Genomic DNA, 27,895 nt, shown 5'->3' with positions numbered 1-27,895 from the left:
ATACAAAAGGGCTGGGAACAGGACACAAGTCAGCTCATAATAATGGGGTTTTGAGAGTCTTCTTTGTCGACAGCTTGTTCCAGGGTGGAACCATCTCCTTTCCCAGCCTCCTTTGCAGTGAGGGCTGGCTCAGTGCTCTGCCAAATCTCACAGTCTGGGCTTGGGATCTGGAGCTCATTAGGTAGGTACAGGAGCTGGTGAGCTCTGTCTCTTCAGTGTGGGTGGCAGCATGTCAGGAGCAAAGGGGGCGAGAGTGGGCAGCAGTGGCCTTGGCCTTGGGCAGAGCATTGGAGAAGAAAAAATAAAGTCAAGGAAAGAGGCCTTGCACATAACTATTAGTTGAACTACACCCTTAAGATCTGTTTATTGAACTGGGTGTGGTGATAAACACCATTAATCCCAGCATGCAGGAAACAGAAACAGGAGGACCACTGGTCCAGGACCAAAGGCCAGCCTGGTCTACATAGTAAGTTTCAGAAGAGTCAAGGCTACATAGCAAGATCCTTTGTAAAGAAAAGTATCTGTGTGTGCAAAATTTAATGTTGTATGAGTTTATGTGTATCATATGTACACAGCACCAACTGATGCCCAAAGGGGCCAAAGAGGACAAACTTACAGGTGGTTTTGAACTCCCACATGGGTACTAAGAGCCAGGGTCTTCTTCAAGAGTAGTATATATTCTTAAACACTGAGCTATCTCTCCAGCACCAAGGTTTATATGGTCTTACTTATGTGTTTTTGTCTATGTATGCATGTGTGCATGTGTGTGTGTGTGTGTGTGTGTGTGTGTGTGTGTGTGAGAAAAAGAGGTGGGCAGAGCCCACACATGTGCATATGTGCCTCCAGATGCCAGAAGAGACTGTCAGATTCTCTGGAACTGGAATTGGAGGTCCAGGTGGTTGTGACCCATCCAGCGTGGGGACTGGGAACTGAACACCAGTCCTCTGAAAGAGCATAAAGCCAGCTCTCCTAACCACCGGCCCACCCCTCCACCAGGAGCTCCATTTTTAAACAAAAGTTTTGCTTTATATTGCTTTATGCCACATACCTCCTTGAGAGGCCGCTGTGGTTCCCTGTGCTCACTGTCTCTAGTTTAAGCTCCTTTGTGGTGTCTCTGAGAACAACTAGAATATGACTCAGCTCTCACAGCCCATCACATGCCCCACCCTGAGTTTTCTGCAGCGAGCAGGGTCTTGTGCATGGTGGGCACCTGACTGCCAGTGGGGTCACAGGCTTTTGAATCAGATTAAGTGAGTCTGAATGGAGCCTTACCACTTACTGGTGATGTGGCCTGGTTACCAGAAGTCTCTCGGCCTTCGTTTCCTCTCACATGTGATGGCAGGTCAACGTTTCAATCGGCTCCTCAACATCCATGCTATCCTAGTATAAGAGTCTGAGCTCACAGAGAAGAGTGCAGCGTGGGGACCAGCAGGGGCAGCAGCTCTGGGAACTGGGGACGTGTAGGAAAAGTAGCATGTTTCAGGAACACTAGACCTCCTCCATCAGCCAGCAGTCTTATGACACTCAAGGAAAGCTGTGACTCTTCTATGGAAGCTTTTTGGTTCCCAGAAGAAGCCATGGGCTATGCATGTTTCCCTTTCGCTAGAGCAGGAGAAGATTACGTTGCAACTACCTGTGGATGAGGAGGTAGAACATGACGTGCCTGACATGGGAGACTTGAAGTCTGAATGACGACGGCGCACTCCTCCAGCATGCCCAACTTCTGCTATTGACTTGTAGGATCCAGGAAAGGCCTGGTTGTTCTTGTAGCTCACAGGGTGTCTGGGAGCCGAGATCTTATCCATGGAGGACTTAGTGCTAATCTGTTGGGCTGGCAACAAGTGGTACTCATCTCTTCCATGGCCTCTGGCATTACCACTAGACCCTTCCAAACACAGAAGAGGCTAACTAAAACTACCTGCATCCTGGTCCATTTGACCATACCATCCCAGGCTTTCCTGGCCCCACCTTCCTCTTTCTTTCCTTTAGTTTTATTACAATTCTAGTTAGCAAGTGATTCTTGCATGTATTTATGGTAGGTTTCAATAGGCGTACAGGATTGTAGAATGGTCAAAATGGGTTAATTATCAGATCCGCCATCTTGAACAGTTTTCATTTCTTCATGGTGAGAACACTCATAAAGCATTTAAAATACATAACTATATATTTATATATTAGCATGTGTGTGAGTGTGTGTGTGTGTGTGTGTGTGTGTGTGTGTATACCTGCAGAAGCTATAAGAGAGTGTATAAGAGAGTGTCAAATCCTCCTAACTGGAGCTACCAGTAGTTGTGAGCACCGCCCCTCTATGTAGGTGCTAGTAACTGAACTGCAGTCCTCTGAAAGAGCAGAAAGTGCTCTTAACAGGGCTGACTGTCTCTCCAGACTCTTCTTCCTTCCTATCTGTAGCTCTGCTTTGCACCTACCAGCAGAGGTCTCTCCTCTGTCCATCTCCACCCCACTTTGAGGCAGACTTCAAATCTGACCTCTTCGACAGCTCTCTGGTACTCCTGCCTTTGACGACCTCTCTAGAATGAATGTTTACTGTCTCTTGGGTCTCCCTCTTATCTATCTTGAAGTGTCCCTGAGGCAGCTGTACAGAACTGCAGAATTGGATGTGACCCAGCCTCGTTCTGTTTCTCTGTGGACTGGACCATGTGTCCCTCACCTGCCTTCTCTTACTAACTGGAAAGCAGGCCCCACGTGTAATTGTGTGGGCATGTCCTGACATGATGCTAAACAAGTGGTGGAAGGAAATCATTGTTTACTGAGTGCCTGCTATGCGCCAGCTCTGTACAAATGCTTCACTGTCATGATTCTATTGATCTCTCTCAGCATCTGCACAGAGATGTTCAACATGACCAGCAAGATGGTATTCAGAACTAAGACAGGAACCCTGAAGGACTTTTATCCGTGGGGTAGGTACGAAGCTCAGTGGCAGAGTTCTTGTCCAACATGCCTAAGATCTTAGGTTTGATCCTAAGCATCAAAGAAAAAAATACAGAGGCTTTGGAGATGCAGTTCAGATGCTAGAGGGTTTGTCGCGAAACCATGAGAAACCTTTACGTCAGATCCTGAGCATCCATGTATGGCTAGGCATGGTAGCCTATGGTAATCCCAGTGCTGAAGAGATGTGGACAGGAGAGGCCCTGGAGCTCCCTGGTCAGTCAGCCTAGCCAAATTGGTAAGTTCTGGGTTCATTGAGAGACCCTGTCTCAAAGAATAAGATGAACATCTGAGGAAGACACCCAACATTAATCTCTGGCCTACACACACACACACACACACACACAGCCCATATGTCTACATATGCCAGAGAGAGAGAGAGAGAGAGAGAGAGAGAGAGAGAGAGAGAGAGAGAGATGGAAAGGTGGACAGACAAACAGACAGACAAAGAAACACAGAGATAGAGAGAAATGAAAAACAGTGATTTGGTGCTGGAGAGATGACTCAAAGACTAAGAGTACTTGTTGCTTTTCCAGAAGGGTTCAGTTCCCAGCACCCATATCAGTCAGCTTACAAAATTGCCTATAACTCCAGTTCCAAGGGATCCAACCCTTCTTCTGTGTTCTGAAGGTGCCTCCACACATCTGTGGTACACACACTCAAGCGCTTACACATACCCATAAATAAATAACAAATAATGTTTATAAAGGAAAACAGGACTATTGTCTCAGTATTAGAGAGGGTGAGGCAAGAGAGCATTATAATTCTGAGTCCAGCCTACCTCAAAAGAAAAGGGAAAGGGAAAGAAAAGATTATTTTCTTTGGCTTCATTACTGGGCATGCCAGAGCAGGTCAGATACCCCCCCCCCCATAATTCTGAGATTCTCCCGCACTCGAGCTCTCCTGCGTTTCGCAGGCCTGGCTCCTCACGCACCCCTGGCGTCTTCCATCTTCCTCCTTACCACCAAAGTCTTAGTGTCTGTCCACTGCTGAAGTCTCTCATTCTGTCCCCATGCCATGTTGGCACAAGGGACAAGGAAGGCTGACCGTGGCACCACAGAGGCTGCTGTGGGCACACCCCTGCTTTGCCTCTGTGAAGGCTCTGTCTTGCTTCTGGTAGCTTTCGTTCCTATGTCTTGCCTATTCTCTCTGCCCTTCTTTATCGATGGCGTCCAAGCCCAGAAGCCCACACTGACTTCTTTCTTCTCTTCTCTGGGTAGTCGAACTGTCATGGCTGTCTGTGTCCATCCCCAGCTCAGCTCTCTGCAGCTGAGCGAACACTGTTGCTTGGCAGTCCCTCCATTCATTTCCTGTCAGCTGTTAAACTCTTCCCGATCCCGTCTGCTCCTTTGAGGCGCCTGGTCCCACCTCTTAGGAATAATTTCATCTCCTGTTGCATGGAGATAGCTGAGCCCAGTTTCCTCTCCCTGAACCTCTATGTTCTCCAACCTCCTCATTCTGTACCACAGACTCTGGCAAAATGTCCACATCCAGTCTGCGAAGGTCAGCTTCCCACTCAATGTCCCTCAGCTCCTGCAACCATGAACTGTCAGCTCCTTGCCCACACCCGGCTGCTCTTCCCTGATGCCACCTCCTTCCTTTCACATCTACAAGAGACTGTTCACTTCGCTAAGGTAAAGCAAGCAGACAAACCCACCATTTCCTCCACCAAACCCTCTTAGCCTTCTGCTCCCCTCTGCTCTTGCTTTCCCAAGTTCCAAATGAGCCATTGCCACCCTTCCATTCACCTCAGTGTGCCCTCAGTGTAGTGTCATCCTGCTGGAGTTCAGATGTACACACACACACACATTCATATACCCATGCATGAATTACATAAACACACACACAATCTAACATATACACATGCACACACACAGACACATTCACCCACACATGCATGTAAACACCCAAACCCACATACATCCACATATGTCACACACATATACACACACAAATACACATACACTCATGCATGAATACACACACATACAAACACATAGTCACCCACACGTGTACATATACACACAACCCACATACACCCACACATGTCTCACGTCCACAAATATACATATACCCATGCAAGCATATACAAAAACACACACAATCTAATATTTGTACATGCACACACACATTCACCCACACATGCATGTATACACCCAAACCCACATACACCCACACATGTCACACAAATACACATACACCATGCATACTCACACACAAACACATTCACTCACATATGCACATATACACACAAGCCCACATACACCCACCCCCCACCCCCCCAACACGCTACAGATTTGCTCCCCAAGGTGGTCGGGATACCTTTCAAAGGTAGACCATAGTAGACTGTGGTTAGATGATTGTGGGTTTTGCCCTTAGAAGAAATTAATGCTGTTCTCACAGAGTTGTTATCAAAAGAACAAAACTGGCACCTCTTCCCCCTCCTCCCCCTCCTCCCCCTCCTCCCCCTTCCCCTCCTCCCTTTTCCCCTCCTCTTCTTTCCCCTCCTCTTCTTTCCCCTCCTCCCCCCTCCCCCCTCCCCCCTCCTCCCCCCTCCTCCCCCCATCCTCTCTGTCTAACTATGTGGCTCTTCCACACTCCTATCATTAGGATGACCCTGCCATGAGGCTCTCCCCAGAGCCCAGCGGAAGCTGGTGACCAGGCAGCTTAAGTAATGAGCTATAAGCCTCTTCTTTTGGTGATGAACCCAGTCTCGAATATTTTGTTACAGAAAGAGAAAAGTGATTAAGACACCCGTGAAACCACTTTCCCAAGTGATAAATCCCAGCAGCAAGCCATGTGCTCTTGTACCTGACACTAGAAATCACCACTATTTGAGTTTCTATGAAGTGAAAGTTCTAAAGTGTCCTTCTGTCTTAAAATCTGTGATTTGGTGCTTGCAGTCTGCTCCTCTGACAATTAAGAAGAGATGAAAGCCTTTGATCAAGCAAATAACAAACTGAAATTCAGTTTTAGGAAGGCAAACAAGTGAGACCACTTCTGGAAGAAAGTAGCCTCCCATTCTAGGGTGTGGGAGAGAACAGCAAACCTCCTCGGGTTCCTAGGAGGAAAACTCAGGGGAAACTGAGTTTGAGCGTGCCCTCAGGAAGTGGACTGGCAGAAGGGTGTCCTTCCATAAGGGCTCACACAGAGAGCAGTATGGGTAAGAATACACAGAGCACAGAGGTAGTGTAAGCAACAAGGACATCCCAAGACCTGAACTCAGGACGCTGAGGCAGGAGGATCATGAATTCAAAGCCAGCCTAGGCCATTGACTCTATGGCATAGAGGAAGACCTTAATATCCACAATTATAAGGAAAAAAGAGGAAGAAGAGGAGGATGAAGGGAGGCAGTAGGAGAAAGGCAGGTCTGTGTGCCTTTCTAGAACACATAAGGCCTGACCTGTTGCTGTGCCACCATGTAAGCCCAGTCATTGACAAAAGTTCATAGAAATGAGTAGAAGACTTCTACACATTGGCCCCCCTCTGAAAGATGGCGCTGATGACTGTCTGACCATCACATAGAAGCCCCAACATAGTGAATGGACATACCCATTCACTGAAATGGTAAAAGCCAGGAAGTTCTTCAGACAACCTGGAGCAGATGTGGAGCCCGTGTGCTCCGGGCAGCCCCTGCCTGGACTTGGGACTTGGCTTGCTCATGTCTAGCCTGCCCCATAGGCGTTGGGTCTCTGTTTCTTTGTTGTTGTTGTGAATTGATTTTACTGTGCATGTGTGTGCCAGCACAGCCACACCCCAGCAAGTATGTGGAAGTCAGAGGGCAGCTCTCCTGCCACGGCGTGAGAGTCAGGGATGGAACTCTGGTCTTCGGGCAGCACATAGGCCTCTGTGTCCAGTGTGCCACCCCAACACACATTTTTTTCAGTTCTTTCTAGTGTCCAAGGATGACATGATAATAAAAGGAGGAGCCTGGCTCTTGAGGCCTGCAGAGAAGAGAACTCTCTAAACAGTTTGTAATAACCCTCTAACTCAGTTTCTCAACCTGTGGTCCTGACCCCCCGGGAGACCCAAACAGCCCTTTCCCGGCCCTGTCACATCAGACCAGGACAACACAGATACATTATGATTCATAACAGTAGCAAAATTACAGTTAGGAAGTAGCAACAAAATAATTTTATGTAGGGTCACCCCAACATGAGGAACTGTCTTAAAGGGTCACCACAGCCTTAGGAAGGTTGAGGACCACTGCTCTTAAGTCTAAACTTAATGCAAAGTTTACTCAAAAGGAATTGGAGGGAGGACAAATCCAGTGTCCTTGGTATGGGCTGGACACCATTAAATCCTATGGCTGGCTGGAAGAGCAGCCGAGCCGGGATGCAGAGGGAGGTGCTGAGGGCCAAGCACTAGAAGCTCAGACACAGACTGAGGACCGCGTTAGAGGCCTAGAAGCCATTCGGCCCCTGGACTGTCTCTGTCCTTATCCTAAGAAGCATTTATCTCACCCCACTGATGTGGTAGGAATCCTTGCCAGCGATTCAAAACCCGCTTCCCTGAGTGTATGATGTCATTAGTGAGCTGACACATCTTTTAGGGACACAGTTCTGTTATATAAATGCAGGGACACATATGTTTTCACCGCCTACTTTGAAAAGAGAGTACTAGCTCTGGGGTGGCTGAAAGAAGGCAATGATCCTCTTAGCAGCTGAAGGATCTAGGTGGGGAGTCAATAGGCCTTGTGTTAATTTGCCTCCAGGATAGTTATTGGCCCGCATACAGAACTCGCTCATGCCAGACTCGGGACCATTTGCCTGGACTGGAGCACCATCTAGTGGGCATTTCCATACCTCCCAGTGCGAAGACTGCAGAGCTCTACCTGACTGCAAGATGGCGTGATCCAAGTTTATCCCGCAGAAGCCCATAGGCAACAGCTGACTAGAGCAGGAAATGCCTAGTCTGTTTCTTTTCATAACTTTGACACTACAGGCGCAAAGTGCGGACTTTAGGAATTTCTCTCCTTAAAATTTCAGTTATTAGCTCTGAGTCAGATTTTGGTTTTGCTCATTTTTTTCCGTGAGAAGCACCCACTGTCTTTAGGGCAGCTGCTGTGTATTTGTGTCAGTGTATGTATGGCTGTATGTTCGTATGTCTCTATTTATCTGTCTCCTTGTGTATGTGCATGTATGTGTGTGTATCAGTGTGTGTTCATGTGTGTCTATGTGTTTGTCTTCTTGTCTGTGTGCATGTGTTGTATCTCCTTGTGTATGTATATATTCCTTTGTACATGTATATGTGTGTGTGTATCTCTGTGTGTATACATGTCTGAGTGTATGTATGTCTCTGTGTGTCTCTGAATATGTGTGTGTTATGTGACTGTGTATGTATGTACGTATATCTATCTGTGTGTGTGTGTACGTGTGCTCTTTGTGTGTATGCGATTCCGTGTATGTGTATGTGCATGTCTCTATGTGTCTGTGTATCTCCATGTGTGCATGTCTCTGTGTCTCTGAATATGCATGTGTGATATGTGACTATGTATGTATATGTGCATGTCCTAGTGTCTATGAGTGCTCTTTGTGTATATGTGAGTCTCTCTGTGTGTGTGTGTGTGTGTGCACATCTCTGTGTGTATGTAATTCTGCATGTGTGTATGAGAGAGGGGAAGGGACAGTAAGGCAGAGGGAGAGAGGGGAGGAGAGGGTAAGAGGGTAAGAGGGGGGAGAGGAGAGAGGGAGGGGAAGAGGGAAGAAGGAGAGGGGAAAGGAGGAGGGGAGGAGGAGGAGGGGAAGAGGGAGGGAGAAGGAGAGGGGAGGGGGAGGTGTACAGATTATGGTGTGACCAGGATTGCTCTGCCACTCAAAGCATCTCGCTGAGGTATCGGCTATCACATCCTTTATTAGTGACTTTCCTACTGCTGTGACAGAACACCATGACCAAGGCAACCTATAAAAGAAAGTGTTTAACTGGGCTTGTAGTTCCAGGCTAGACCATAATGGTGGCAAGAAAGAATGCTGGCAGGGACAGCTAAGAGCTCACACCTGAGAAACTTTTGAAACCTGAAATCCCATCCTCCTGTCACACATCTCCTCTGACAGGGCCACACCCCTAGTCCCTCTCAAATAGTTCCACCAACTGGAGACCAAATATTCAAGCCTATGAGCCTGTGGGGGCCATTTTCAATCAAACCTCCATACCTGCCGATAGACTGGGTTGATAGGATCTATCCATTTCCTCAGTCTAGGCCTGACATGGACAAACCTATGAGAATACTCTTTCCCGGAGTTCATGGCCCCACCGTCAGGGGCTGTTTTCACCCCATGGGGAGCTTCCACAGCTTCTCGCTAGTAGCCACTGAACACTTGAAGACAGGTGGTGCTTCCAGCTGTCTTACAGTAGGAGGCTTGACTACAAGCTCCGCCATCCCAGCTGAGGTCCTTCTGGTACCTATGACCTCCTGAGCTCTTGAGAAGAGAGACAGCCTATGCTTTAGATTCTTAAAAGAACAAGTGGCGCCTCTCAATATCAAAGAATGTGTTCCCATTTCTCTGATGTCCACAACTCAAGGAGTAGTTGAATAAAGGAATTTTTTGTTTTTTGAATCAAGCATTTCCCACAGAAGTGTATCTCTAACAAAGACAAGATGTTTCAGGGAGAGGGAGCTGGTTCTAGAGCCTTCTAAGAGTTTAATTTTAAAATCCCCTGAACTGGAGAGATGACTCCACAGTTAAATGCAGGGAACTGCCCTTGGAGAGGACTCACGTTTTGTTCCCTGTGATTTACAACCACCTTTGTAGAAAGTTTTCATTTCCAGGGGGTCTCCTGCCTGCCCCCTCTGGCCTCCATGAGCATTGCACCCATGTGCACATGGACTTGTGCACTTGCCTGAGTACACACTAAACATAATGGCAATAAATCATGCTTTTTTTTTTTTTTAAGCTATGGAACCTCTCTCTTGAAAAAAGTGTTCAAGTGTATATTCCAGTTCTCAGTCTAAGAGAGAGAAATAATGAACTTAGTCGCTAAAGAAAAGCCCAGGGTGATGGTGTGTCTCGCAAGACATTCACATCCAGAAATTTGTTGACTACATTTCATTTCCTAAGCCACTGGGATGCTTGCCAGGTGCTAGGCACTGGGCTACAGGCTGAACATAGAAAGATCAGTAGATACAGTCTATGGTTTCAAGAAACCCAATAACCTTTCCTGGTGTTATTGCTTTCTCTCTGTGGACCTCATGTTTTGAAAGAAATTATCCAAAAATTCTCAATTATTAGTTAATCTGTATTTTCCTGCAAGCTGGTCACGATTACTTTAATGGTAGCCAGGTCTTTCCACGGAGCTAGGAACAAAGCAGATATTCGATAAATATTGGCTCAGCTATACTAGCTGAGTTGTCAAAATTCCTGTCAAAAGAAATAGTTGCTAGCTAGCCCAATTTGACTGCTGATGAGGGTTTTTATAGTAGATTAGCTTTTTCTAATGGATACGATTTTCTGATTGTTTTTTAAAAAAATATTGAAACTGGTCCCTGAACATTTCCTTCAACCTGAGCCAAGAGCCACAGGCTAGAAACTCAAAATCCTCTCTCTGTGAAAGCTCTAAACCTTTTTAAGAATTTTAACTATTCACAAAAAGATCTGAGATGTTTGATTAACAAAACAAAGATGTGCATAACCTTTCCTATTGTGAACCCAAGTCAACTTTGGGAACTGGAAAAGGCTAAGAAACACAGGGGAGGGAGGGAGGGAGGGAGGGAAGGAAGGAAGAAGGGAGAGAAGGGGGGAGAGAGGAAGAGGGAAGGGAAGAGAGGGGAAACATTTCTTTAACTTGGTTAAAAAAATCAACTTCAAAAAAAAAAATCTTGAAAACACCTACAGCTGAAATCTTGTTACTGAGAAATAATCTGTTTACCTATCAAAGCAGAGACAAAAGCGAGGCTGGGCCTCCTACAATCCCCTGTAAGCATCAAATGTAACACAATAAGCCAGGAAAGTAAGATAAAAATCATACCAACTGGGGAGGAAAAAGTAGAACTGTCCTTTTCTCAGATGACAAGATGGTCTAGAACGTAGAAAATCTAAAGGAGTCAGACAAGGCATGCACACCTTCATCCTAGCAGTTGGGAGGCAGAGGCAGGCAGATCTCCAAGTTCAAGGCCAGCCTCGTCTGCAAAGCCAGTTCCAGGACAGCCAGAGCTACACAGAGAAACCCTGTCTCAAAAACAAACAAACAAGATTAGTATAACCAAATATATATACAAGATTTTTGTGAGATCAACCATAGAACTCTGGTAAAAAGAACTCAAAGGACTGACTGAGTGGAGAGAGATGGACAAAAAGAGTCAATAGTGTCAAGGTGCGCACTTCCCCTCAAGATAACTTATAGAGAGATTCAGTGTAACCCAACTCCAAAGCCAATTGTTTTATGAGTAGCCACAAATGGATCCAGATGTTTATGCAAAGGAGCAAAAGGCCCAGAATAACAAACAAGAAAAACAAAGTTGGAAAATTGTCACTTACTAACTTGAAGATTTTTTCCAAGGCCATAGTAATTAAAACAGTACGGAATTAGTAAAAAGAAGAAGAGACAAAGAAACAGGGTCACAGAAAGAGAGCTCAGGAACAGGCTCACACAAACACATTCACCTGAATCTTGACAGAGAAAGGAAGGCACCATGCTGAAGCCAAATGGTATCCTTAATAATGGTGACAAAGTAAAGAAGAGGGGGACAGAAGGAGAGAATGGGAGAGAAGTGGGAGAGGGGAGAGGAGAAGAGGAGAGGGGGAGGAGAAGAAGAAGAGAAGGAAAGGAAAAAGAGGAGGAGAGGAGGAGGGAAGAGGAGAGAGGATGAAAGGAAAGGAGTAGAAGGGAGGAGAGGGAAGAAGGGGAAGAAGAGTAGAGAGACCAGGAGAGGAAGAGAAGAGAGGGGAGAGGAAATGAAGATAAGTAGGGAGGGGGAGGAGGGGGGGATATATATGCAGGCATAGATTCCATACATATAATAAAAACATTTTAAAATAAGCAAAAGACAGTTAAAATGAATATTGGAGCTGTTTAGAATCACACACAAAGGTCTTACCAAAAGCAGGAAAGAAGGTGGTTACAGAATGGGATGGGTAAACTTATCTCGGGACATTCTTGAAATAAACATGTGAATACCTCTTCAGGTAGAGGGCAGTGAACTTAGTTAGACACACAGTTCAATGCCACACCCCCTACTTTTAGATGAATGTGTAAATTAGAAATTAAAGCTTTTCCTCATTCCCCTCCGAAAGCAGTTACTTCCAGTATGTGCCAATCAAAGCGAGTTGGCTCCATCTACAGAATGCTGCCTCAGCGCAGAGAGGTGCTGCGGATGCCTGTGGTAACAAGCTATAGCTGTTCTCAGACAGTACATATGAGGGCTGTGTTTCCAGAACACTGGTGTGGTTCTGTGGTTTTTGTTGCTTGAAGTTTGTTTGTTTGAACACAGATTCTCACTATGCGATCCAGGTTAACCTTGGTTGTCAATTCGACCAGATCTGGAGTCGAGCAATAGGAAGTTGTTGGGCACATCAGTGAGGTGTCCTTGCTTGGATTAATTGACAGGGGAAGGTCCACCCTCAGGGTGGAGTGTAGCTTCCAGGGGCAGCCCAGAGGCAGAGGCAATAATAGCAAGGCACCTGGCAGTCAACAGCCATGGCTGGGATTAGTTTAGACAGCTGCTGCCTTGACTCCTAACTGTTTCACTCCTACCAAAAGATGCTTCTACTCTGCAGCCATGTTCTTAGCAACCAGGAGCATCATTAAGAAGGGTGGCATTTGACCTCTGCTCTCTTGTTTCTGTCTCTCCATTGTTTTTCCTGGTTAGAAACAGAATTGAGCACTGTTCCAGCTCAAGCAACTCCTCCTCCTGAAATCTGACTTTCATTTACATCTTGTTCCTCCACAGTCCCTGTCTTGTTCCCTCAGGCCCCATGTAATGGGGCAAGGCAGAGAGAAATCCTTCTTTCCTGAGCTGATGGCTTATGTGTAGAACCCCCACTAATGATTTCCTGAGGATGAAGCTAACTTTATTTGGGAACAATGATATATTTTATATGCTTGGTGTGATGCTTCATCTTGTCAACTTGAGGGAACTTAGAGTCACCCAGAAGACACACCTTGAGGTGAGTCTGAGAGGAACAGGTCGTGGTCCCTGGCATGGATAAGAAGTATAAAGAGAAGTCAAGCTGGGCCACCAGCATTCATTCCATTTCTACTATGGCAGTCTCTGCTACCATGAACTCTGCCCTGGCTCCCCACCAAAATAAACCAAAGTAAACCCTCCTCCTCTTATGTGCCTTCTGTCAGATATTTTCTTACAGCGACAAGAAAAATAATAAATATACCAGTCATTGGCATCTCTAGGGCTGGCCCACCCAGACACAGCACCAGCCATGTTATGGATTCTTTCGTGTCTGCCTCTAGAGAAGCAGCCCAGCATGGCCAAGTGCTGCTGCAACTGCAGAATCAGTCTACTCCATGGGACTCGTATTAAACTCCTCCCTTGACAATTGCCTAGTGGGATGTAGTAGCCTAGAAACAACAGAGAAGAGATGGAGCCACATTTATGGACAGAACACTTCAGAAGTCGGCTGACTCAGCCCAAGGGGAGCTAGGACCAACCAGAACTGACCAGACAGCTTGTTTGAAAAATGGGAACAGTTGGCTCCTATAGATTGTGGGGAGATGTGCTAAAATTTGGTAATTATCCATTGGACATGGACACAGTTTCACAAAGATGTTTTCCTCCTGTGTATGAGCTAGAATGCTTTGTGCTTGGGCTAACGGACAGCCAGGTCCATTCAGGAACTGCTGAGTCCCTCCTTGTAACCATCCTGCCAGGAATGAAGATATTCTAGAGATCCCCATGCCCCTCTCTTTGGCTATTACACTGTTGAGGAACCCAAGGAATTGGGATTTCCCATGAGTCTTATGCTAGGAGAAGGATGAAGCCTAGTACTAGCCAGAGGGGCAACTGGTTCCCAGTAATGAGATTTAACACAAGTCTGCCAGCTCGTCAGACTGCCTTGCAGGAGAGACTGGCAGTGGTGAGAGGACAGGAGTACATCTTGATCAGAACTGCTTAGCTGTGCCTTCCTCTTGCCTTCTATTTTCATTGAAAATTCCACTTCTAGGGAACCCAACACCATCTTTTCAACTCCACAGGTGTCTGCACATCCACAGAAATAAAAAATGCATAAATAAATTTTTTTAAACCAGGACTGACAAGCTGTACTTGTAACCCCAGTGCTGGGGAGGTGTGGGGCAGGTGGCTTTCCAGGGTTTCTGGCTCAGCCAACCTGGTAAGTGTCCCCGCCAGCGGGGACCCAGTTATTCAGGGTCCCGAAGAGGCTTTCTACCTGTGGGCCAAAATGGGGGTGAAGAGAAGAAGGAGACCAAGCAAAAGTTCTGTTGTCAAGGTCTCGTTTATTGGGGTGAATGTTACAGCTTTTAAGGCTTTCAGGTAGGGGGAGTGTCCTTTGTGAAACACAGAGGAGGGGGAAGTGCGGATACAGGCAGTGATAGCTGGAGGCAAAGAGGTCAGGGGGTAGACGATGAGGTCAGGCGGTCTCCACCGGGTGTTGATTCAGGAGGTAACAGGTATCTGCTAAGGGAGCTGAGGCATCCCTTGAATGTTATCTTCCTGTGCCGTAAATTCATGGGAGAGGCTTTCATTCAACAATCTTAAGACTTAATGCAGTCATCTTAGGGGTGAGTCTCTGTGGCCAAACAGCCTGGAGTTACCTAGTCACTTTGAACCATGCAGTCAAAAAGCGGCTAGGCCCAAATCCAATACGGCTCCGTGCATCTCCCCCATTTTTCTTTTATAAAAGACCATTAGGTGGAAGTAGTGGTCTGAGAGAGATCAGACATGCCTCACAGAGTGCCCAGCTCGGCCATGGCGAGCCACTCTTGCAGTTAGGACTGCACCCCAATGGCTAGGAATGAACTTATACTGTAACACACCGTTCTGGGCTAACCGTGTGTATGGTTAAGGAGGGAGAAACTGGGCAGAGGAGCATTTGACCGGCCCGTACATTTAAACGGGGCGTAGTCACCTCTGTCTTAGGATCGACCTCTCGAACCCCAGCCTATCTGACATAGGATCACCTTGTCGCCCTCAAGGGTCCGTGTCTAGATTGGTCAAGGGTCAGAGGAAGTTGCCCGTCGCTGAGGAAAACTACATCGGGTCATCTTCTCATTCCTCTTACTTGAGCCCAGGGGCGAAAAAGTAGGAGCCAGATGATAATAATTTAGGAGATTGTGGACAGCCTCTCCCGATAAGTAGTGGGCACCTAATCAAGTACATTGTCTTACTGGTTCTCCTCAGCATGTGAAAAGCACATGTTGAGTGGCTCCTGTAATAAAATTTAGAATTCCCAATTGTAAACAACTACTCCAGAAAGTTCACCCACTGTGCTTGCCTAACAATAGAATGGGGGGAGGGTAACTCCAGACACTGTAGACACAATGGCTGCAGCGGTAAATGGCTGCTACAATAGCAGCGAAAATAACAAGGTCTTTCCCAGGACAGTTCAGGATCAGCCATTCTTCTCTGGAACAACCAGCAGGCAAGGGAACTCTGCCCCGGTTATACAGATCTCAGACAACACCAGTTAAGGCAGCAAGAGTCACCAGGGGAATGAGGGGGGATCTTCTATCTTCCTCTCAGGGCAGAGGAATGACTCCAGGGACCCGAATCACGAGAGCTGAATCTTCATGTAACCAGGATCAGCAAGTCTCAGCAACCACCTCTGGCAGCTGGCACACTCTTGTAGCATCCTGTAGAAAAAACACAAACATTCCCTCTTCCCCATAAAAATACCTGAACAGGATCATGTCAATATGTGAATCTTTCTATTTCACCTAGTCAGAAATATGTCTAGTTGTAGGGTGTCATAAACACTCAGAGTGTTCCTTGGCACCCAAATTTTAAAATTGGAAATAAAAGGAGTATTATTAAATAATTGTATAGCATACAGGGATAACTCCCCCTTTTTATTTATTGAGATATAAACTGTCTAGTATCATTGTCCTCCCTCGTTAAGGGATCTAGGCAATCTAGTTTGAGTTCTTAAATGTCCTATAAAGTAACAGCTTAGTGTTCTTAACCACTAAGCCATCTCTCTAGCACCTCACAAACTTTATTTACCTAAACATAAGCATTAATTAGAAATGTCAAATCTTGTAAATATTGTCTAGATTTAGTCATATTAGAAATCCCTGAGCTGGCAGGGCGAGGCTGGGAATTGAAAGTAAGCAAATGGAGTCTTTCTCTTTTCATATCAACTCTATTATCATTTTTAAAGAGCTGGGTCTATGGTTTTGTTTAGTTGTCTGAGCCAGAGCACTGAAAGGACAGTGAGTTGTCAGACAATTTACACTGAAATCACTCACTGATTTCATGTAGAAAACTTGTCTCTAATAAAGCATTAAGTAATTGAAATCAATCATAAACCACAAGCCACACATTGGCTATCAGTATGTGAATTGAAAGCTTGATTTTTTTAACATTATAAAAACAGTGGCTAAAGCCAGGAATTTAATAATCTGTGCTGAAGCAGCAGAAACTCAAGAGAATAAACAAGTGATCCAATCATACATGTAGCCTTTTTATTAGATGAACCACCTATAAATACAGTAAGCGCATTTCCTATGGGTTGTATGCACAAATATACAGGAAATACAAAAACATGTAAAGAGTAAAATTATCAATTTTGCCTGAAAAATTTGTATATGTAATAGGCCAAATATCAGTATTTTGTAATAACCAATTAACTGTTGTTTGTCTTTTTAAAATACTTCCATGACTCTAGCCTACAATTCTGTATTAACACAACTGAAGCTTTATCTCCAATGAGGATAACAAACAAAGACCTAAGTCCTCTGGTAAGGTGAGGTACTTAGCCAACTAACATATCCTTAGTAGCTTAAAATTAGTTTTAAATACTCTTTTCTGGAGTAGTCTAACAGCTACTCCCCAAATATTAAAGCTCATTTAGAGAGCAAAAGTTTGTAGTAAAAATTTCTATATACACTTAAAGATTTAAAGTTCTAACTTCTTACATTGAAGAAGCGACAAAATTACATAATATAAGGCTATTAGCCATTCTTTAGTAAAAATTTTAATGATATCACTTTATGGGCTCTCTAAAATTATAAGCAAGCTCATGAAATGAAAACTCACAATCACCAGGACGTAAACAAATTGTATAAAAATAATCCTCTAAATCTATCTTGAAATGGCAGTTGGATAAGCAAACAAGCTGTAATGCTCTCACAAGTTCTAAAACCTCATCAATCCTTTTTAAATCCTGTAACAATCTCTACCTGTTTGATTTTTTTCTTAATTATAAATAAGTTTGAGTTAGTCAATGTAACACTGACAATCTTTAATCACAATCTTTAAGATCTCTTTGTAACACCAGAGCACAGCCACAACTTTGGAAAGTCACCTGAATTCTGAGTATGTGACTAGGCAGCTGTTCTTGGGGTAGTGGAATTAGCATCAAAATACAGTAACTTTAGGGCAAACCACAACTTTGGCTATGACTGCCAATTCCTACATGTGAACGCACGATGGTGCGGTCTCCAATACCTCAACAAAGAGACGTTGCCCTAAAATCTTTTAGAAGCCTGGTTTTTAGAATAAGAATTCCATAAAAATATTACCTCAATTTGGACCTGTTTCCCTAGGTTGGCTCATATCCAAATTACAGTTTTAAGCCAACTTTCTGTTACCAATGTTACACCTTTTAAGCTGTGAAGCTCCTGGTGCCTTTAGGATCAGCTAGTATAAACACTTAGCAAGCCCCTGGGGAGCTTGTCCAGCAGACTTAGGCTTCTAGCTACAGATGTAGGCTCCAAAAGCCAATTGAAACTGTTTTTTATGCATTGTTCCCTTCTTGAAACGAGTTAAAACCAAGTCAAGGTGTGAACGACTGGCAGATAAAGTTTTTATCATTTTTTCTTTTGAACACGAAACATAAAACATTTAAACAATGAGAAACAAAGACCACAGACATAAACTGACAGACATGGATAGCTTGGTGCACCAAGGACACACAATAGACATAGAGGGAAAAAACTAGATGGTGTCCCACGATAGGGACCCACATATCCTACCTATGGAACCCAGAACTAGAAATAAGCATTTCTCCAATAGGAGCCAGCAGAGAGGCAGGATGTCTCCTGCCTTTCTTCTGTTCCCAGGAGAGCCCTGAAAAGTTTTTCTCTTTCTCCAAAGCATCCGTGGAGAGTCCGGGAGGACTGTTTTTCCCAAACCCATTCTCTCTCATGTCTAGGGTGTAAACTATCTCTAGTCAGGATCCAAAGACTAAAATATAACTCTAAAAGAACGCATATGCAAAAACACTTTACCATTACCTTGTCCCTTTTTTATTACAAGTTTTACTTAAGCTAGCCCCACACTGCTTAAAATTAACCAGGGACACCTTTCATCAATAAAACAAAAGAACTTGATTAAATCCTTTTTCTTAACTCTTAATCCTCTCTCCCTGAGTGAGCGCTTGATCTCTCCTATGAAACAAGCCTCCTAAATCCATACCTTCCCCATGGCAATTAGACGACAATTATTCAACCGGTCCTTACCTCCCTCTCCAGCGACGCACGAGTCCTGAAGAGTCCTTGATTCCCTCTGCAGCTCTCTTATCTCCATCGTCCTGTAGTCGACCTTGCTTCGGGGTCCCTGTGTTCGGGCGCCACTTGTCCCGGCCAGCGGGGACCCAGTTAGGACCCAGTTATTCAGGGTCCCGAAGAGGCTTTCTACCTGTGGGCCAAAATGGGGGTGAAGAGAAGAAGGAGACCAAGCAAAAGTTCTGTTGTCAAGGTCTCGTTTATTGGGGTGAATGTTACAGCTTTTAAGGCTTTCAGGTAGGGGGAGTGTCCTTTGTGAAACACAGAGGAGGGGGAGGTGCGGATACAGGTAGTGATAGCTGGAGGCAAAGAGGTCAGGCAGTAGACGATGAGGTCAGGCGGTCTCCACCGGGTGTTGATTCAGGAGGTAACAGGTATCTGCTAAGGGAGCTGAGGCATCCCTTGAATGTTATCTTCCTGTGCCGTAAATTCATGGGAGAGGCTTTCATTCAACAATCTTAAGACTTAATGCAGTCATCTTAGGGGTGAGTCTCTGTGGCCAAACAGCCTGGAGTTACCTAGTCACTTTGAACCATGCAGTCAAAAAGCGGCTAGGCCCAAATCCAATACGGCTCCATGCAGGTAAGCTCCAGGCCAAGGAAAGACGTTGTATCAAAAAAAAAAAACAAAAACAAAAAACAAAAAACAAAAAACAAAAAACTGACTAGCTCCTAAAGAACAAAGCCAAAAATTGACCTCTGACCCCCTCCCACACAAAGGGGGGGGGTATGCAAGCACGCATACACAGAAACACATGCAAAGACCTCCAAAGACAGTACCCAGCACTGGACAAGTCAGGACCAGATGACTAGAGATAGGGATCAAGTGCCACTTACAATCACAAATGTTACAGGAGACTAGGGCTCAACCTACTGAGAGCTGCTGATGCCATCTTTCATTTCTGTGTCTCTGACCTGTAGCTTGGTGCCCAAACATTGCCCATACTGAACAAGTAATCAACTGCTAACTAGTTCCAGTGATCACACGTTTTACATAGCTGGGGACAGTTGCTATGAACCCCTAGAAATGGGGCACAGACAGAAGATAAGGGCCTTACATTCCTCTCTTTGCTTCCACCTGGAACTCCTTGACCCCTGCCCTAAAGCAGCATCAGCAGTTGAATTCCCACCTTCAGCTCGCCCTAGCCCTGCCTTCCTTGAAGAGGGTGCTCCCAGCAAGTGCTCCCATCAGGATGCCGATCCCAGCAGGGCAACCCCTAGAGCAGTGCTGCCAGCAACATCGATTTCCTGGCCGGATGGGTGCTGAGCGGCTGTAATGAGAACTCATGAAGGTTTGCCAGGCTTCAGATGCTGGGAGCTGGTGCTGTTTCCAGTAAGCAGCATGGCAGTGAGAGATAAGGGCAGGAATTTGAATGGCTATTGTACTCGGTGAACCACCAGAGGGGCTTTCTGCACAGGCTTTTGTAAGACCAGGTGGCAAGGATGATCATGAACGGAGAACGGGTGAGTGATTCAACTTCCCCTTTCTTCCTGGTTCCTGTTTTCCTTGAACTTCTTATCATCCAACAATCCCCATCACTCAGAATCCACAGAAGCACACATGTTAAACTAGAGATCATTGATGGGGGTTGGGATCGGGGTGCATTGCGTCCTTGCTTCTCAAGTCTACAGCTGGCCCAATGCCTTAGGCTCTCTGATCAAACCACTCCCCGGTCCGTGCCTCAGTTTCTTTTGCTTAGAACCCATAATGTAACAGGCCTACGTGACATTGTGAGCAGCCAAAAGCAGAGACCTCAACAGTCTCTCCCGGGACACAACATGGATGTTCTGGTTAAGCCTGCATATCTCTTCATAGGAAATATCGCTGTGGTACTCAGCCTGAGCCTCTAGAGCACAAGTCCTGGCAGAATATCCTACACACAGCGCATGCTCATCGCGTAATCACAGCTCTTAAAGGTACAAGATCTCTCTTCAAAGAGAACTTCACACTAGATGTGGAGATGCTCCACCCATAGTCCCAGAACTCAGGAAGTGGAAGGCAGAGTTTGAAGCTAGCAAAGGTGTTAGGGAGGGAAATTCACAAGCCCTTGACAAAGTAACATTATATATGGTTCCCTAATCTAAAGCAAAAACAGAAACTCCCCTGACATAGAATTATAAGGTTCTTTTTACTTTATTCTTTCTTCCGAATAGTCTGTAAGAAGTATTAACATATTAATTAAAGTGCTTACCCAGCAATCTTGAGGGTTTGAGTTCATATCCTCAAAACCCAAGTAAAAATCCAGTTGTGGTAGCATGCCACTGTAATTCCAGGGACCATAAGATGGGTGCCAAAGACTAGCAGATCTCTGGCGGCTCAGTGTCAGCTAACCCGAGACACAACAAAATCCCAGGCCAGTGAGAGACTCTGTCTCTAACAAAAAGTGTAGAAGATACATGAGAAATGATACTACAGGTTGTAATGTGTTCAAACATATGTGTACATGGGAGAACGCATACACAATATGCCCATGAATGCATGCATGTGTGTGTGCATGCAGGTACACACACACACACACACACACACACACACACACACTTCCTATGGCTTCTGCTTCTTCTTCTTCTTCTTCTTCTTCTTCTTCTTCTTCTTCTTCTTCTTCTTCTCCTTCTCCTTCTCCTTCTCCTTCTCCTTTTCTCCTTCTCCTTCTCCTTCTCCTTCTCCTTCTCCTTCTTCGTCTGTAATAACTAGACCTTGGTTTAGAGAAATTTTAGCTTCACAAGATTGAGCTGTAGTACAGAGAGGACTCATCATCCCCAGTCTCATACACAGCCTCTGGTGTCGACATCCCCCAGCCTGTCCACTAGGCACGGAAGATTGCTGCTTGAGTTCTAGGACTGTGTAAGTATCGATTACTGTGATCTGCACAGCTCTGCCCAGCATGTGGGGTGCACGTCCTCTGGTTATGCAGAGTAACTACCTATGAAATAGAGCTGTTTTTACTAAAAGATGCCAACATCATTTACTATTTTAAACGGTTATAAAAATAGCAATAACATCACTGTCCTGACTAATTTTGTGTTCCCTTGTTACAAGCTAGAGTTATCTGAGGGCGGGGAGAACCTTAACTAAGGAAATGCCTCCATAAGTTCCAGCTTGTAGGCATTTTCGTGATTAGTGATCAATGAGGGAAGACCCAGGACACTGTGGGTGATAGCACCCCTGGGCAGGCAGTCCTGGGTTCAGTAAGAAAGTAGGCTGATTGAACCATGAAGAGCAAACCAGTAAGCAGCACTCCTCCATGACCTCGGCATCAGCTCCTGACTCCAAGTTCCTGCCATGTTTGAGTTCCTGCCCTGGCTTCCTTCGATGGTGAATACAATGTAAGCCAAATAAACCCTGCCTCTCCATGTTGCTTTGGCAATGGTTGTTGCAATAGAAACTCTGACAAAGACCAAGGTGCTCTGTCTGTTGATGCTTTGGGTTAATTCATCACTGTCTCCTGAAGCCACAGTTAGCATTACCCATTGTCAAGGGGGCGGACCTGAGGCTCTTGTCCCAACACTTGAGAGTTGTTGAAACACAAACAGCTAAGGAAAGTCTGGTGCGCTGAATCAGATCTTAGTGTCTTCACCAGGACCTCAGTGACTCTTTTTTTTAAAAAAAAAAGAAAAAGATTTATTTATTTATTTTATGTATGTGAGTACACTGTTGCTCTCTTCAGACACACCAGAAGAGGGCATCAGATCTCATTACAGATGGTTGTGAACCACCATGTGGTTGCTGGGAATTGAACTCAGGACCTCTGGAAGAGCAGACAGTGCTCTTAACCTCTGAGCCATCCCTCCAGTCCCACAGTGACTCTTATAAAGGAAAACATTTAATCAGGACTGGCTTAAAGCTGTAAAGGTTTAGCCCATTATTCTCATGATGGAGGGAAGCATTAGTGGCATGCAAGCTGACATGGTGCTGGAGAGGTAGCTAAGAGTTCTGTAACTGGATTGACAGGCAAGAGGAAAAGACAATGCGACACCAACCTGGCTTGAGCATCTGAAACCTCAAAGCCCACTACAATGACACACTTCCTCCAACAAGGCACACCTACTCCAACAAGGCCATATCTCCCAGGATTACCACTCTCTGTGAGCCTATGGGGACCATTTTCATTCAAACCACCAGAAACTGCATCTCAGGGCTATTTTCAGATTTCATCTAAAAGTGTAGGCACACAGGGGGCACCACATATGCACACATACACACACATGTCTGTATACATGTACATGCATACATAAATACACACATACATACACATGTACATACACACATACATACACATGTACATACACACACATACATACACACGTACACACACACATGTACACATACACACAAACCCTGCCTCTGGGAGCTCTGGTCAAAAGTAGGAGCTAAGGACTTGAGAAGGTGGGATGTGAGCTTGTTGTTACTGTCCCCAAGAATACCCCTGAGGATATGTCACCTGCCTTTGGTTGGACCAGGCCTTGAGGTTTTGATCTGGAGGAGGAAAACCATTCGTGCTCATTTCCAAACGGAAGAGTGTTTCATTCATTCACTTTTCATGTAGTGGCTTTGATTTAAAATAAATAAATTGATAAATAAATAGATAAATAAATAAATAAAAGCAAGGTATTCAGCTAGTTTATACTAATTTATACTGCTTTGCATATTTTTAAAAGGTTTAATTTTTTATGCCCGTGTGTGTGTGTGTGTGTGTGTGTGTGTGTGTGTGTGTGTGTGCGCGCGCGCGCACATATTGTATAAAACTGGAGCCTCCAAGCTCATCCCTTCAGTCTGAAGGCTGCTATCTAAACTAATGAACACATGGAGCAGCCCCAGCCCAGGTTGCAGGATGCGTCCTGCCATCCTCTCCTGAGCAAGCCCTTCTTGGTTTCCATGTGAGATTCTCCTGGGTCACTGGGGAGCACTGACACCCTGAATCCAGGATGGACAGAATCTAGATATGTTCAGCATATTATCTTACTACTTACTTCCACAGATGACTGTGTTCACTGCACAGTGGCCAGAGAAAAGCTAGTTTGTGGCTGATGTGACTCAGTAATGCTATCTGCTTCCTGCAGAGAGACTGCTAATGAGTTCCTCCATACTGTACTGTTGAAGTATCACATGGCTTTATTTCATTCAGAAATTCTTACTAGCTTTTTACATGGGTGTTTTAAGAGTGGTTAAGCATGTTTGGGGTTTTCACAATAAGCAGAGCTGAGATTTTAAGTAGTAAGGAAAGTGCTAATACATAGATACATACATATATGCATACATACATACACACAGACACATACATAGATACATACATACATATAGATTCATAGATAGATACATAGATACATAGATAGATAGACAGACAGATAGAGAGATACATAGATCGACAGACAGACATAGATGTTTTCTCATTTCAATTGGAGCACAGAGATGACTCAGTGTGTAAAGGCACTCATAAGCTGAATTCAATATCCAGGACTCACATGGTGGAAAGAGAGAAGAGACTCTCAAAAGTTATCTTCTGACTGCATACACACACACACACACACACACACACACACAGACATACACACACACAGACATACACACACACAGACATACACACACACATACACACACACAGACATACACACACACAGACATACACACACACATATACACTACACACACAGACATACACACACAGACATACACACACACAGACATACATACACACACAGACATACACACTACACACACAGACATACACACACACACACACACACACACACACGCCCTAAAGTCTGTGGTTTGCAGAACTTCAGGTAACTATTCGATTCGTCTGTACAGGGGGACTGTATTTCAGTAGGAAGTTGGGAAGTATGTCAGTTCTTCTGGGACAAGTGTGCTTCTTCCTGACCTGCTCTTCCTCCTTGCTCCCAGAGCCTTTAGAAGTGAGTGTTTTGAACTCCTCATGCTGCTGTTTATAGCCTGAAAAGCACACTTGCACCTGTAACTTCTTGGGGGTTTGGAGATCAATAGTCTCTGCTTCGATCCTCCAGTATCTGGTCCCCTCAGACGGTCTTCCTTATGGCAGACAGGGCTACAAGCTGAGCCTGAATAGAAGATACTGGTGATCTGAAGGATGTGTAGGGAAAACTGAAGGTGAGCAGAGATGCCATCCATGAATGCAGGAAGGGGAAGCTGCTCTTGTGTCCACCACTACCACCACCCTCTCTCTGTCTGTCTCTGTCTGTCTCTGTCTCTGTCTGTCTCTGTCTCTGTCTCTGTCTCTGTCTCTCTCTCTCTCTCACACACACACACACACACACACACACACACACACATTCTTTTCATATCACAAACAGCAGCATAAGCAGTTAAATAACATTTAAAAACAACCCTGGGGCGGCCACTGGTGAAGGTCAGCAATTCTCACAGGCTTCATGGTTCAATGAGAACTACAGGGAGCTCATCCTTCCTCACCAAGATAGAATGTTCTAACATCACCATTGGCAGACAACTTTTTTCAAAGCCAGTGCCATCTGCTTTGTATTTTATCAAATATTCAGGTTGACCAAAACTGCCAATATTTTTTGAGAGCTTTTTTTAAAAAAAATTATATTATATGTGGGGGGGGGCGGTATGTGCATATGCATGTGTGCTTTCGGAGGCCTAGGGCTGTAATTACAGCCTGTGTGGGTATTGGGATCTGAACCCCAGTTCTCTGGAAGAGCAGAGCATGCTCTTAACCACAGACCCACCTCTCCAGCCAGTTTATTTTGATAGTCTTACGTAATCCTCACAGTGTAGCTGAGACCTTGAATCTCTGATCCTGCAGCCTTTGTCTCCCAAGTGAAGGGGTTGTAGGAGTTCACAGCTTGCTGGACGCAACCGACTTTTTAAAAATGATCCTCCCCCTCAAAATACTATCTTCAGTTAGATTTTTTTTAAACATATGAAGCTGTTTAATCAGGTCGTTAGCAATTTAGAACACCAGTTTGTGAGGATACATCGGGTTTGTTAACGAAAACTGAGATCGCAGGTAGCCTGGAGCTGAGCAACATCTTTAGACTTTGGCAAAATCTGCAAGTCCACAGTTTCCTGATCAGCCTTTCGCTGCTCTGTAATCTCGTATTTCTCGCTCTCTGTCGAAGATCTCGAAGATCTCGTCCTCCTGATGCCTGGGCTTGCGCAGCGAAGTGGGGTCAGTCAGGTGATTGGGGATTTTAACCTCGCTGATACCGACTTTTGTAGAGGTGGCGATGACAAACTTCTGGTGTGTTCTGCGCAGAGGAACTCTGTCGAGGGCAAGGGGTCCAGTCACAAATAGCAAGCCACTGCCAAGCTGCTTCAGGAAAACCATTCTCTTGCCCCTCTGGCGCCCAGTGACAATGATCAGGACAGTCCCAGGAGCGATGTGGGAGCGCAGCCTTCTCAGTGATGCTGGAGTGCTGGCTGAAGGGCTTTGTGCCACGGCTCAGCAGCTTCAAGGCACCTCTTCGATAGGATAATACCTAGGTACTTTTCGAAGCTTCACCACCCGGGTGCCACCATTCTTGTCCCTACCAACTGTTTTTGTGACGGTAGCAAGAACCTTCTCCTTTTTCTTCTTCTTTTCAACCTTGGTCTTGGCAGCTGAGTATTTCCTTTTGTACAAGGCCTTTTTGGAAAACATAGAAGATCCGGAGTACCTGCCAATTCCTCTCACCAGGACAGGGGTTCGGCTGCAATGGGACTTCCCATTCCTCGGCTTTTTAACCTTAGAGTTACCCTTTTGGGCTGCACCAGTGGCCTGGGGACCAGAGGCAGCAGCAGCATCTCCAGCCTTCTTGGTTGCAGGTTTCTTCTCCTTTGTATCAGCTTTTCCACCTTTTCACTCGCCATTTTGCAAGACGGGAAAGAGTTCAATTAGATTTTTAAAACTGTAGAGGTATAATAAAATATATTAGGTTTTCACATTCATTAAGTATTAGCCAGAGAATGGTAGACTGTAACAGATGGGTCAAATTAAGCTCACTTACTTGGACATCCTGCAAGTTGAAGATAGTTTTCAATTTTTTAAAAGGCTGAAGAGAGGAGTGCATTGAAAGAAAATTTTGTGACATGTGTAAACTGTATAAAATTCAAATCTGGTGTCTATAAATAAAGCTGTGTTGGAGCACAGCCACGCCAGGCGTGTTGTAGCATTCGTGGTTTCTTCTGCATGGCATGATCAAAAGGAGTATTCGTAACAGAGACCATGTGTCCCACAAAGCCTAAAATATAACTCTATGTTCCTTTCTAGGAAAAGTTTTGCTGGCTCCAATGGCAGCCTATTAAAATTAGCAACAACAAGAATCAAAATGTTGCTTGCATATTAATAGATCTGCATGAGCCAAGTAAGATGGTTTCACAGAGCATAAGCAAACTTCCGGCGAGAACGGGAGGAATAATTACCCTGTCTTGAGTTTTCTCACTTACAAAGAAGCTCAGAAACATGGAGCAGAGATGAATGAGTTGCGGCCTCCTCAGGAAGTCAGAAGTCATGCACAAGCAACAGGGATTTCAAAACTGTGTTGAGTGTACTCAGAGATGCCTGTAAAGGACTTTCTGTTGCTTTCTATCAACTGCTAACGTCTTTTTTCTTGGAGCGGAAAAGGAAAGAGATGAGAGGGGAGAAGAGCAGAGTATTGCCAGCTGTGTCTCATCCTCTTCCACTTCAGTCCTCCCTTCATTGAGTGACAATTCTCTCTCCAGACAAGTCAGCTTTTGAGATTCCTGACCCCTGCTACCTCACCAGTCCTTCAGTTAGCGAATGGAAAATTTTACACAGGTCTAAGCCACACAGCCAATTGTGGGCAGGCCTTTATGAAAGACTGGTGGGTGGTACCTTTACCCAAATTCTCTAGATCTGGCTCTAAACTGGTGTTTGAAAGAGTTGTGGAACATGTAGGGCAGAGGTTCTCAACCCGTGGGTTTTGGGGGTCAATTTTCATAGGGGTCGCCCGAAACTATCAGAAAGCACAGATATTTATATTATGATTCATAACAGTAGCACAATTATAGTTATGACATAGCAATGAAAATAATTTTATGGTGTTGGTGGGGGGTCACCACATGAAGAACAGTATTAAATGGTCACAGCATAAGAAAGATTGAGAACATTCTAGGAGATAGCATCTTGCTAGGAACAGTGGGTCACTGTGCAAGGGAGTCTTGAAGTTTTATAGGACTGGCCCTCCTTCCTATTCATTCTGGACTCCTGACTCTGGATGTCGTGGGACCAGCCAGCCTCCCCCTCCTACCACAGTGGGTTCTCCTACAATAATTGCAATGTCCCTTCTTGATCTATAAATGAGAATTAAGCTTTTCTTTC

General features: G+C 45.0%; 1 pseudogene; it reads right to left on the bottom strand.

The window, feature by feature from the left end:
- Positions 1-22,462: 22,462 nt before the first annotated feature.
- Positions 22,463-26,424, bottom strand: LOC134481979 (large ribosomal subunit protein eL6-like; annotated as a pseudogene).
- Positions 26,425-27,895: the final 1,471 nt, after the last annotated feature.

This window comes from Rattus norvegicus, chromosome 15 (assembly GCF_036323735.1).
Source record: "Rattus norvegicus strain BN/NHsdMcwi chromosome 15, GRCr8, whole genome shotgun sequence".
Lineage (NCBI taxonomy): Eukaryota > Metazoa > Chordata > Mammalia > Rodentia > Muridae > Rattus > Rattus norvegicus.
Note: the sequence above shows the minus strand (reverse complement) of the source record. Positions and strands in the feature narration are given on the sequence as shown.